Below are 14,482 nucleotides of genomic sequence, written 5' to 3'. Positions count from 1 at the left end.
ACAACTTCTTGTCTCATCTAGAGTAGTCTGCCTGAGTATTTACATACTGAAATATACATTTTATTATAAATTGCTTTCCTTCCATTTCTTCATTATAATAAGGTATTATAATGACCTTTTGAAATTATGTAGATATGTAATATTAACCATAATTTTCACTTCAAGTTAGCAAAAGGGACAATACAAAACATTTTTTTATAGAAAGACAGCAATGGATCTAAATAAGATTGGAAAATCATTGGAAGAAAATACATAGGAGATCAAGTAAGACCAAACTCAAAGGCACTCTTAATTTTTTTGTAGACAATTAGTAAAACTTAAAACGATGACAATACCAAAATGTAGCAATTTCATTTCTGATTCTCACCTGAGGGGAACCACACACATCACAGAATAATTCTAACCTTCAGAGGATCTCAAATACATTAAGACAACAAACTGACTGAGGGGCCATAGCTCCAGAGAGCCTCCTCAATTTACTTTGTTCATTATTTATCTATTAAATCCCCACAGATAGAGTGTTAAATTTACATAAAATCATTTAAGGACCTAGCAACAAATGTTGCTTTTTTGGTATGGCAAATAACTTTCCCCCAAGCAAATAAAGAAGCATAATTCAATTCAGTAAATTTTAATTAATGTTAAATATACTTACTGAAAATACACTGTATGTATGGTACTGAAGGCCATCCAGGTTAATACCCCTTTCCTCTCAAAAAGAAACGTAATCTAAAAACCCACTGCAATAAATTCCATCCTTAGTTTTTTTTTACTACTTCTGAAAAAGTTGATCACAATCTAATACAAACCATTATTTTTTTTAACTTTAATAATATGAATTTTAATAAGATCTATAAAAGAACTTCAAAATGTCTACAAACTACTTTTTGCTCAAAACTACATGCTGAGAGAGCCATCTAGTGGTAATAAGAATTACTAACTCTCCATTGTTAAAGTTTAAAGTCTATTTTGTTTTAAATTTCTGTAATTCATAGCTTATAGAGATATTTTGAGGATTAAAACATCTACTGGATGTGAAAACTCTATGAAACTGTAAAGTACTAGCTCCATGTGAACTGTTACTAGCATTAAAAAAGAATATGAAAGCACTTAGAAAATATAATCCCATCACAATATACTAAATAATAAACCTTGACTGCCTAATTAAAAACTTCAGAGTAAATTTACAATATCACACCTATACCCAATGAAAACAATTATAAATCCAATAAAATTTTTCTAAAGTTTTTCATCCAAGCAATTTAGTACTGTGTATGAAAATGATCATACTCTTTGACCAAATAATCCCACTCATGAACCTAACACAAGGAAACTATCTGAAACATAAATATATTAATAGTAATGTTATTTAAAATAGATAAAAACTGGAATGCCTTACTACAATCAATAGTTAAAGAAATTAAGATAGATCATAATGGAATATTTCAAGTGTTTTTTTTTTTTACTTTTCATTATGGGAAATTTTGAGCAAATACAAGAATAGACACAATAGTATAATGAATAGCCATCAACTAGCTTCAATATTATCAATTTATGGCCAGCCTATTTCCCATGCACACATATTATTTTGGAGCAAATGTCAGACATCATACCATTTTATCTGTAATATTTCAGTATGTATGTCTAAAAAATAAAGACACCTTTTAACACAGTACTATAGTCATTTAAGACTATTACTTATAAATAATATGCAACAGTTAAAGCATGTAAAATGTGACTCTAAGTAAAATTAAGTAATTACAGTCATGTGCATAACTATATGTAGGAAAATATCGTTGGGCATGAGAATTTAGTTCCCTACATTCTCATAAGAAAATAATACTGATAATAAAAGTAGCACCTGGCATCTTGCTAAATCTTTATCTACATTGTCTCAGGTAACTAAATAGCCTTACCACAATAGTCATGGTCTCCATTATGCAAAGGAGACAAACAAAAAGTTAAAGGATTTACCAAAGAGCACTAGTTTTAGTCTAAAGAGAAGACCCGTATTTCTTAACTCTTGCGTTCTAAATTAGAGAACACTGGGAATCTGCTGGGATATAAAAGAACGTGCCCTTTAAGTCTTTGTCTGTGCAATTCCTTTGAAGAAAAATAATCATATGAACTCTGGTATATTTGGATTTTTCTCCCTTTCCCGTTTTGTATAGTGGTTTTTTTTTTTTTTTACTTTTTTTTAACTTAAAAATAAAATGACACTTTCAAACATGAAACGTCTAAAGAAAAATCATCTCCCACAGACCCTTATTTCAGAAAGCCACTAGAAGACGTAGTCCTCCAAGACCAGGAGTAAACCAGAAACAAGAATCAAGGAAATAAGGGATCTAACATAAATAGGGTGAAGAGGATCCCCAAGATAATGGTAAAGGAGACCCCAAGATGTGCTGGACCAGAGACCCGGAAAGTAAATCCAGACTGGAGCCAGAGGACAGAGGTTCCAGAAGAAAGTCTTCAAGGAAAAGATAAGCTAGTAAGACTGCCAGAAAAAGAATGAGATTTCCTGTGGGGAATTTGAGATGGGTTAATGATGGATACAACAAAAGTAAGGCAAAAGAAAAAACTACACAATTTGTTTTTCAGAGGGAAGAAAACAAAAACCTATAGAAGAAAGAAAATGTAATCCCAATATGGCATGGGTTAGTAAAAAATGGTAGTTCCAGGATTATAATAACCATTGAACACTAATCCAGGAAAATTTTTGGTGCACTTCTATTAAGAAGATGAAGAGTGAGGAAAAATATGCTTAGACGTGGTTTGGTTTAAGATAGCCAAAGCTTCATCTTCATAAGTAGGAAGTCAAAGATACCCAAAACAGAAAAATCAATTAATAGCATAAGCTTGTTACTTAGAAATATGGAGGGAAATACTAGGGGGAAAAAGCGAAAAGAAAGAATGGATACCTCTGGGAAAGAGGGTTCTGGGGTGAGAAGGAATAACACAAGGGACTCAGGGTTATTGTTTTCTGTTTGTGTGTGGTTTTTTGTTTTCGCTACAAAACCTTGTATTTTTTACTTTTTCAACTATGTACATGTATACTTTCATAAAAATAAAATTGTAATAAATACATTTTCACTGTATATTAAAAATGTAACATTCAAATTCAAAGTCATCCCCACACTTCCCTGTGGTCTTATTCCCCAGAAGTTACAACAATTTAAATGTTTAGTGTGTAGCCTTCCAGATCTTTTCTATGCCTACAGGAACACACATAGGCACAAGACTTCTTTTTAAACAAACAAAAAACATAAAAAGGGATCATACTATATGGTTTTGCAACTTGCTTCTTTCCACTTAACAGGGATCCTCTTGTTTTATCAGTGACATCTAAGTGCACACAGATAAAAACATTCTTTTTACTGGCTGCACAGTTTTACGAAGTGTGGTAGGCTGAATAATGCTCCCCACAAAGATGTCTAGATCTTAATTCCCAGAATCTGTGAATGTTAGCTGTTAGCTTACATGGCAAAAAGGACTTTCCGGGTATGATTAAATTAAAGATTTTTTTTCTTTTAGAGTTGGCCAGACATTTATTTTTTTTTTCAATATATGAAATTTATTGTCAAATTGGTTTCCATACAACACCCAGTGCTCATCCCAAAAGGTGCCCTCCTCAATACCCATCACCCACCCTCCCCTCCCTCCCACCCCCCATCAGCCCTCAGTTTGTTCTCAGTTTTTAACAGTCTCTTATGCTTTGGCTCTCTCCCACTCTAACCTCTTTTTTTTTTTTTTTCCTTCCCCTCCCCCATGGGTTTCTGTTAAGTTTCTCAAGATCCACATAAGAGTGAAAACATGTGGTATCTGTCTTTCTCTGTATGGCTTATTTCACTTAGCATCACACTCTCCAGTTCCATCCACGTTGCTACAAAAGGCCATATTTCATTCTTTCTCATTGCCACGTAGTATTCCATTGTGTATATAAACCACAATGTCTTTATCCATTCATCAGTTGATGGACATTTTGGCTCTTTCCACAATTTGGCTATTGTTGAGAGTGCTGCTATAAACATTGGGGTACAAGTGCCCCTATGCATCAGTACTCCTGTATCCCTTGGGTAAATTCCTAGCAGTGCTATTGCTGGGTCATAGGGTAGGTCTATTTTTAATTTTTTGAGGAACCTCCACACCATTTTCCAGAGCGGCTGCACCAATTGCATTCCCACCAACAGTGCAAGAGAGTTCCCGTTTCTCCACATCCTCTCCAGCATCTATAGTCTCCTGATTTGTTCATTTTGGCCACTCTGACTGGCGTGAGGTGATATCTGAGTGTGGTTTTTTTTTAATGTTTTTATTTATTTTTGAGACAGAGAGAGACAGAGCATGAGCAGGGGAGGGGCAGAGAGAGGGAGACACAGAATCTGAAGATGGCTCCAGGCTCTGAGCTGGCAGCACAGAGCCTGATATGGGGCTCAAAATCACGGATTGTGAGATCATGACCTGAGCTGAAGTCGGACACCCAACCGACTGAGCCACCCAGGCGCCCCCTGTGTGTGGTTTTGATTTGTATTTCCCTGATGAGGAGTGACGTTGAGCATCTTTTCATGTGCCTCTTGGCCATCCGGATGTCTTCTTTAGAGAAGTGTCTATTCATGTTTTCTGCCCATTTCTTCACTGGGTTATTTGTTTTTCAGGTGTGGAGTTTGGTGAGCTCTTGATAGATTTTGGATACTAGCCCTTTGTCTGATATGTCATTTGCAAATATCTTTTCCCATTCCGTTGGTTGCCTTTTAGTTTTGTTGGTTGTTTCCTTTGCTGTGCAGAAGCTTTTTATCTTCATAAGGTCCCAGGAATTCATTTTTGCTTTTAATTCCCTTGCCTTTGGGGATGTGTCAAGTAAGAGATTGCTACGGCTGAGGTCAGAGAGGTCTTTTCCTGCTTTCTCCTCTAGGGTTTTGATGGTTTCCTGTCTCACATTCAGGTCCTTTATCCATTTTGAATTTATTTTTGTGAGTGGTGTGAGAAAGTGGTCTAGTTTCAACCTTCTGCATGTTGCTGTCCAGTTCTCCCAGCACCATTTGTTAAAGAGACTATCTTTTTTCCATTGGATGTTCTTTCCTGCTTTGTCAAAGATTAGTTGGCCATACATCTGTGGGTCTAGTTCTGGGGTTTCTATTCTATTCCATTGGTCTATGTGTCTGTTTTTGTGCCAATACCATGCTGTCTTGATGATTACAGCTTTGTAGTAGAGGCTAAAGTCTGGGATTGTGATGCCTCCTGCTTTGGTTTTCTTCAAAATTACTTTGGCTATTCGGGGTCTTTTGTGGTTCCATATGAATTTTAGGATTGCTTGTTCTAGTTTCGAGAAGAATGCTAATGCAATTTTAATTGGGATTGCATTGAATGTGTAGATAGCTTTGCTGTTGTTTAACATAGTGTTGGAAGTTCTACCATCAGCAATCAGACAACAAAAGGAAATCAAAGGCATCAAAATAGGCAAAGATGAAGTCAAGCTTTCACTTTTTGCAGATGACATGATATTATACATGGAAAATCCGATAGACTCCACCAAAAGTCTGCTAGAACTGATACATGAATTCAGCAAAGTTGCAGGATACAAAATCAATGTACAGAAATCAGTTGCATTCTTATACACTAACAATGAAGCAACAGAAAGACAAATAAAGAAACTGATCCCATTCACAATTGCACCAAGAAGCATAAAATACCTAGGAATAAATCTAACCAAAGATGTAAAAGATCTGTATGCTGAAAACTATAGAAAGCTTATGAAGGTAATTGAAGAAGATATAAAGAAATGGAAAGACATTCCCTGCTCATGGATAGGAAGAATAAATATTGTCAAAATGTCAATAAAGATCTTGATATAGGAAGATCCTGGATTATCTAGTTGGGCCTAATGCAATCAGAAGAGTCCTTATACGAGGAAGGTTGGAGGGTCAGGATCAAAGAGAAGGTTGCAGAGAACAGAGAGAAGAGAGACAGATTTGAAGCTGCTATAGCTGCTAGCCTTGAAGATGGTGGGAGGGGGGTGCTGCACCAGCCAAGAAATGCAGGCAGTCTTTAAAAACTAGAAAAGGAAAGAAAACAGATTCTCCCCTGGAGCCTCCAGAAGGAACACAACCATACTAAAATCTTAATTCTGAGTCTTCAGACCTCCATAACTGTAAAATAATAAATTTGTGTCGTTTTAAGGCACTAAGTTTATGGTAATTTGTTACAGGAAATAGGAAACTATTACACTACAGAAATAAGAAATAAATATATGGAATATGAATATATTAATTATTCAATCAATTTTCATTTTCATCTTTACAAATAGTGCTGTAACAAACCCATACACTTGGGTTAGCACTTTTATGAAAACTATTCTAGAAAGCATAATTTTGCTAGGGCCGCGTGGGTGGCTCAGTTGGTTGAGTGTCCAACTCTCGGTTTCAGCTCAGGTCAAGATCTTACAGTTATAGGAGTGGGCCCCACATCAGGCACCTTGCTGAGTGCAGAGCATGGAGCCTGCTTGGGATTCTCGCTCTTTCTCTTTCTCTCCCTCTGCCCCTCTCCCCCACTCATGCTCTCTCTCTCTCTCTCTCTAAAATAAAAAAATAATCTTTAAAAAATTTTTTACAAAAGAAGTATAATTGCTACATTTTTAACATCACATTAAAAAAATTATTGTAATCTTTATTTTTGAGAGAGAGACAGACAGACAGAGAGACAGAGCATGAGTGGGGAAAGGGCAGAGAGAAAGGGAGACACAGAACCCAAAGCAGGCTCCAGGCCCCAAGCTGTTAGCACAGAGCCCCACACGGGGCTCAAACTCACGAAATGTGAGATCATGACCTAGCTGAAATCGGATGCGTAACCAACTGAGCCACCCATGTGCCCCTACATTCACATTTTAATTGTGATAGACACTACCAAATTATCACCAAAAGATTATACCAATTTACACTCCCACTATCAGTATAAAATAATGACTGCTGCTCCACAAGGTTCCCAATCCCCAAAGCCAGAACTTTGATTCCAGATCTAGATTTTCCCAAAGTTAAAGCCAAGGATCCAGTGAACTCATACTCACAAAGCTGATGAAAAACTTCCTTCCAGAATAACTTTTCTTGAGAAAATATGACCTGAGGAAATCCCACTACCACACAGGGATAACATAACACACAAAGGCTTTAACATCTTTAAAGCCTTCTATTAAAAGGGCATTCTTTGCTTCCAACTGGGAATCAGAAGGAAAGGGGATTCTCATACCGTTTTTTCACCCACTTTACCAGTGAAAGCCTGTTTAAAAACCATGTATGTTCACATTAAGTTTCACAGAGGGAACATTTCTTCTCTGGTGCCTACCTATCCTGTCCAAATCATGAGCCCTCATCAGACACGCCATTTATTAAATGATAATTCCTAACATGTATATAATACTACATATACACATATAGTGGGTATAACATAGTAAAGTATAACACAGCCATCCATGTATGTGTATGTACATACAGAGAGAGAAAACAACAAGAGAGATTGTGCCAGACACAGTCTAAGAATTTTCACATACTAACTCATTCAATTTCACAATACCTTCAAGTCAGAATTATCATCATCATCATTGTATTGCTGAGAAAACTGAGTCATAGAAAGTTACATGCCCAAGGTGATACTGCTAGTGGAGAATAACCAAGGCTGAATGGCTCCAGAGTCCACATTCACAACACAGGCAATACACATACTATGCAATATGCCATCATCTGAGTCCTTCTAGTGACCACAGGCTAGATGTCCCCACTGAATGCATGCACTTCCAATGCTACTCCCTGGCCTAAATACTAACCACTTCCTTTATACACTTAACTTCATTTCACATAAAATACAAGAGGTGGTACAATAAAAGTTGGCATCAAATTAGACTCTGACTTGCACTGGTCACCAAATGATTCATGTTTATGTGTCTCACTTAAATTATAAAATGCTTAGAGGCAAGGATGGTAGCTTATGTGTCTTTCAACTGGATCCCTTTTCTCTTCCCCTTAAATATTGGCAGTTTCTCAGTGTGTCATTTTTCAGCCCTCTTTTTCATTCTCTACATTCTCTCCTCTAGAAAGTTTATCTTTCTTAGCCAATATTACCTGATGACTTCCAAATCTATCTTCAGTCCTAGACTCTGTCCAAGCACTAGACTCAAATGTTCAACTGGATAGATGCCTCCACCTATAGATTCCAAGGTACTTAAAAAATCAAGCTGGGGTGCCCGGGTGGCTCAGTCAGTTAAGTATCTGACTTCGGCCTCGGTCACGATCTTGTGGTTCACATGTTTGAGCCCCATGTTGGGCTCTGTGCTGACAGCTCAGAGCCTGGAGCCTGCTTCATGGATTCTCCCTCTCTCCCTGCCCCTCCCCCGCTCATTCTCTCTCTCCCCCTCTCTCTCTCAAAAGTAAATAAAACATTAAAAAAAAAAAAAAAGTCAATCTGTCCAAGTAGTGGCTTGTTTTGTAGATCAGAAACTTTGGAATCGTCCTTGACCCCTTTCTTCTACCCATTTCAATTCCAATCAATCATTAAGACCTGTCACTTTTACCTCCTAAATGTCTCTTAAATTCTTCTACCTCTTTCCAATGCTAGAAAGTAGGCCTTCAATAAATGTATGTTGACAGTCTTGTCTCTCTGCCTCAATCTTTGCTCATCTCCATCCTTTCTCTCCTAGGACACCTCTAAATTAGTGTCTATGCCTCAGTCTTGTCTTCCTCTAATTTATTCTCCATTCTAATACCAAACTTCTTAGTCATCCTTAAATGAAATCACGTTCTTCCTCAGTTAACGTCAAACTCTCTGGGGCACCTAGGTGGCTCAGTCGGAAGCACTGGACTCGGTTTTGGCTCCGGTCATGATCTCATGATTCGTGAGACTGAGGTCCACGTTAGGCTCTGTGCCGACAGCTCAGAGCCTGCTTGAGATTCTCTCTGCACCTCCCCAGTTTGTGTGTGCGCACGCGTGCTCTCTCTCTCAACAACAACAACAAAAATGTCAAACTCTGCCATAAGAGTCCAGGCCTTTCACATTTGGGATCTGTTGCCACCATCCCATATACACTACTCACTACCTCTCACACTGAATTCTGAATTACAGGAAAAATGTTGTACTTGGTTCTTTTTCTCACTGTTGGATATCTATAAAAAATATTCCCTCTGCCAGGAAGAATCTTCTCTTCTCCACACCCACTATTGCCATATTTATTCCTACCTGTCCTTCAGAGTTCAGCTTATCTCCTCAGAGAAGCCATTCCTGATGCCCCAAAATTAACTGAAGTGTCCTTCCTTGTTTTCTCCTAGCATATGAAGTTTCTATCATAGCATTTATCAGACCACACTAAATGTGCCTGTTTACTTGGCTACAAGTTGTCACTGTGCCTAAAGTATGGTAAATGCTCAAAAACATTCATTGAATAAACATTTAGCACACAGTAGAAACTCCAGAAATACCTCAGATAACCAAGAGTCATAACGTTTGACTTTAAAAATGCAAACAAGGCTGACAGTGTCACAAATTCTAAGAAATACCACAATCAATAAAATGCTCACTGAATTCCTGTCAGCCTTGTTGTAACTAAAATCCTTACAAATGAATGAGATTAGAACTCACTTGAATATTCTTTTTATTGGCAGCAACTCAAATTGACAGATTTGTTTCAAAACAGTCCAAGGTCAGTTCTAGGTTTTCTGAGGCAAAAGGGAAAAGTGTGAATATAATCAGTAAATCTGGATAATGGCTTTGTCTGGGACCCTCAAAATCACTCTTGGACAGGAAGATTTGGACAGGAAGCCAGAACTTATCTAATAACCAGCAACAGGTCTATGAAGCAAGATCAGCTCATGGCCACCCTCAATGACAGTGGGTCAAATCAGCACCAAACTGAGTTCAAACGTTTCAACTGAGTATGTTCTAGAACTGAGCTGTCCAATACAGTAGTCACTAGCCATAATTATAGTGGGCACTGAAATGTAGCTAGTCCAAATGGAGCTGTGCTATAAGTATAACACAACAGATTCTGAAGACTTAGTACCAAAAAAGAATACAAAATATCTCATTAATAACATATCAATTACATGTTAAAATGGTAATATTTTGGATATATGGGATTAAATGTAATATATTATTAAAATTAATTTCACCTTTTTTTTAATGTGGCTGTTCTAAAATTTTAAATATGCTCCTCACATTATATTTCTGTTGGAAAAAGCTATTCTAGAACCATTAATCAAAACTTCTTGAAGGCACCAACTTTACAATTTACAAAAAGTTGCAACATTTTAAAATAAGATATAGGACATTCTCTTAGAAAAAACTACATCTGATTAATTACCTCTGTTATAACACTGGATAAACCTTCCCCTTAAAAACTACAGGAAGATATCCTCTGTCCTAGGAAGACTTCACAAACTGACTTGGGAATGAAGCTACCCACAAATTCTACCCATATTACTACATAAATTCTTCCATCTTTGCAACCCACTGCCCCTTTACCCCATTCAACTACTAGTCTCTTTTAAATCAATATCTTTATCCCAGGAAAAGACTGAGGCTTAAAAAGAGTGCAAGCGGAGGATGAAGAAAAGGCTAGAACTCAACTAGAACTAGGTCAGTAGATGGTTTTGAGTTAATAGGGAAGCATAACTTACCTGTTTACTATAAAGTGAAGCCAACAAACTACTGGGTATTAGAAGTCACAACAGTGAATCATCAATATCCTACCTGACAATAAAAGCACATATACTTCAATCCCTTCTCTCCAAGATTTCTAATATTCATCCCTTCCTCTCTACTACCTCCAGTCTTACACACTCACTGCCTCATACCTTAAACATCACAATACCCTCTTAGTTGACCTAATCCTAATTTCTCATCCTGCTACCAGGCAGTCCCACTAAAATACAAGTTCGTTCAACTCAAACATTTCTATATGAGTCTCTACATGGTACCTACACTCAAAGAATTCATCACCTAATAGGGAAGACATACATTTCATAATTCTCTTGTCTAAAAACCTCATCAATACAACCATTTGAAGAACAAATTATCAATATTTAGCAGAGTTGAAGGTACGTCTACCCTGATCCAGGATTCCACTACTAGAAAGTTGTCATATCTCCTTAACATGTACACAAGGAAAGGAAGCATGTATAGGAACGTTTACAGAAACATTATTTGTAATTGAAGAAAAAGAAACTACAAACAACCTAAGTGTCCATAAACAGGAAAATATTTTTAAGTTTTTATTATAAAATCTTTTAAATATAGAAAAGTGTGTATGTATGCATATAAATGAATATATGTGTGTATATACACAAACACACACACCCATATGCCCATCACCCACATTCTAAATTAAAAGTTAGCCATCTTGCTTCATCCTACTCCTTTCTAAAAAAAATGTACTTTACAGCTGGCACATACTGCATTTGGTTGTTATATCTCTAGATTAATTATATGCTCGGACAGTTTCCTCCTCTCCCCCACCCCCCCCCCCCCCGCTACCCTTGTTATCCTCTCCTATGACATTAAATGGCCAGTTCATCTATATCTCACATTCTGTATTTTTCTGATTGCTTCATCTAAGGTGGTGTTTAATTTCTTTCATCTCCCATATTACTTTTAAACTGAAAGTCTGAAAAGTCCGACTAAATTCAGATTTTAAATGTTCTACAAAATTACTTCAGGCGTGCCTGGGTGGTTTAGCCGGTCAAGCATCCAATTCTTGATTTCAGCTGAGTTCACGATCTCATGATTAGTGGGATCGAGCCCCACGTCAGGCTCTGTGTGGACAGTGCAGAATGTGCTTGAGATTCTCTCTCTCTCGCTCTCTCTCTCTCTCTCTCTCTCTCCCTCTCTGCCCCTCCACTGCTCTCTCTCTCTCTCTCTCAAAATAAATAAATAAACATTAAAAAAATGCTTCAGTTGATGCAGTCTATTTGATATTGAATCACATCAGGATGCACATATTTTTTGGCTCATTGTTAGTGATGCCAAGATTAATAACAAAGCTGGTAATAAGCCTGATCCTTCCACTGTAAAGTTTTATTGTTTTGAGACCAACTAGTATTCTGTGGAGTGTTACTTTGGCACCATGCAAATTTCTACCAAAAAAGACAATTCAATTGTTAAATTACCAATCTTCAGAGTAAAGAATAGGTAATAGCCATCTCCATTTGTGTTTTTTTATTATATATTGTTTCAAATTATTCTCCTTATTCTTTTTTATGTTCAAATTGTCTCAATTTTGGCCAAAAAGAGCCTCTTCAGGTAGGCTTTTCTTGTGTCTTTGAAAGCTTTCTTGCTTCTGGCACAAACTGTCCTAGGTTCACTATGTACGTTCCCTGCCTCAGTCTTGGAACCAGTCATTTCTTCAATAAAGTATTTAAAGAACAAAACTGAGGTAATACAAGTACTTATTATCTACGAAAGTGACACACTTTCAAGATCCTTTCAGAGGACACATCTAAAAAAGAAATATATATATGGATGGAATTAAGAAATATGGATATTTTGGGGTGCCTGGGTGACTCAGTCAGTTAAACGTCTGACCGGCTCAGGTCATGATCTCATGGTTGGTGAGTTCGAGCCCATGTCAGACTCTGCTGACAACTCACAGCCTGGATCCTTCTTCAGATTCTGTGTCTCCCTCTCTCTCTGCCCCTCCCCCATTCATGCTCTCTCTCTCTCTGTGTCTCTCAAAAATGAATAAACATTTTAAAAAATTTAAAAATAAAGAAATATACATATTTTAAATCCTGAATTCATACTGACATTTATAATTCAAGTTCAACATTATAAATGTCTTTTGCCTAGCTCCTTTGATTTTGTATTTCTATTGACTTCTAACATATAAGCATACAATCTTATTTATTGGCTTTAACCTAAACATGTATCCAATGGTATCAGAATAAAAACATCAACATTACAACTAGCAATAAAATGAATGAGGTTTAAGATTTCTCTGCAGTTCTTTTTGTCCTTAGCATATATGCCATTTGATATAGAGCTCAAAAGTCACTTGAGTGTGTTTTTCTCCATGTATTTAAAGAACTATTTTGATATACAATAGGTTCATTTTTTTAAGTTTGTTCCCAATTTTAGAGATTGTTTTTATTTTCATTTAATTGTAATTTTTGAATGTGTAAAATATTTACATAATTCAAAAGTCAAAACTAAACAGGAATCTCACTTCCATTCCTATTTCCTTCACATCATTCCCTCTCCTTCCCTCTTCCCCACCCCAAGGTAACCATTTTATTAATTTCTGGTTTGGCTTTTCAGTTTTTCTTTTTGAAACATAAACAAATTAGTATATATATTCTTACTCGCACACACACACTTCATATACCAAGAGAGTATACTACATACACTGTTCTGCACTTAGCTTTTTTTTCCACTTAATATATTTCCCAGAAAATTCTCCAGAGATTTACCTCATTCTATTTTACGCCTGCATAATACTATGTGAAAATACCAGTTTATTTTTAATAAAAAAAAAAAACACTAGTCATCTTTTACTCTCCAGCAAGTAAAAGACCACCTTATTATTAGTTCAAGGCCCTCTATCACCTGCTGTAACCTCACACCTTCACCTTGTCCACTTTTCTCAATTCCCACCTCATAAAGGACCCTGATAGCCATCAGATTCTAAACAATTCTTATTCGATACGTGTCCACCTTACTCCGTACCCAATGCCTTCCCTCATGCTATTTGCCCAGTTTAGATAGCTACCTTCCTTCTCTCCAAATCCTCCAATCAAAGCCCATTTTAAAAATTTCTCTTCTCCAATAAACTTTCTTTTAAAATTTTTTTAATGTTCATTTATTCTTGAAAGAGAGAAGGTGGGAGAATGAGCCGGAAAGGGACAGAGAGAGACGGAGACACAGAATCTGAAGCAGGCTCCAGGCTCCAAACTGTCAGCACAGAGCCCAATGTGGGGCTCAAACTCAAAACTGCAAGATCATGACCTGATCCAAAGTCAAAGTCAGATGCTCAACCAACTGAGCTACCCAAGCATCCCTCCAATAAACCTTCCTTAAATGAGCTAATTCCTCAATAATCCTTCCCTTTAAATTTTCTCAGGTATTTATAGCATTATCTATGTTTTCCCTTCATTCATTAAACAAATGTTTACTAAGCATATATGTGCCAACAGAAAGGTAAACAAAAACAAGTCCCTACCCTCATGGAGCTTGTGTTCCTGGGGAAGAGGCTACCAATTAATCAATCAGTAACAGTGGTACTATGAAGAAAATGTAAGGCAGAATAAGGAAAGAGAAAATACTGGATTAGAGATGGGGAATCACCATTTTAGACAAAGTCTAAGGAAAGGCCTCTTCGAGGAGAGGACATTTGAGTAGAAATGTGAATTAAGGGAGGAAGCAAAGCAAGGAAGGATTCCTGAGAAAAGCATCATAAAGGACAGGTCACTCTTTTGGCTCAGCATCAAAACATCTTCATATGTCCAAGGAATTC

At 36.9% G+C, this 14,482-nt stretch overlaps 1 protein-coding gene across 3 annotated transcripts in view; it reads right to left on the bottom strand.

The window, feature by feature from the left end:
- Nucleotides 1-14,482, bottom strand: part of GABPB1 (GA binding protein transcription factor subunit beta 1) — a 70,258-nt gene that overhangs the window by 34,163 nt on the left and 21,613 nt on the right. Inside the window, exon 1 of one of the 3 annotated variants that reach the window (XM_006932529.5) lies at nt 10,653-10,782. The exons of the other annotated variants lie outside the window; for them this stretch is intronic. The gene's annotated coding sequence lies outside the window, so the exon portion shown is untranslated. Of the gene's footprint in view, nt 1-10,652; nt 10,783-14,482 lie in introns of those variants that run through there. 3 annotated transcript variants of the gene reach the window in all.

This window comes from Felis catus, chromosome B3 (assembly GCF_018350175.1).
Source record: "Felis catus isolate Fca126 chromosome B3, F.catus_Fca126_mat1.0, whole genome shotgun sequence".
NCBI classification, from domain to species: Eukaryota; Metazoa; Chordata; class Mammalia; order Carnivora; family Felidae; genus Felis; species Felis catus.
This window is presented reverse-complemented; position numbering and strand designations above follow the sequence as displayed.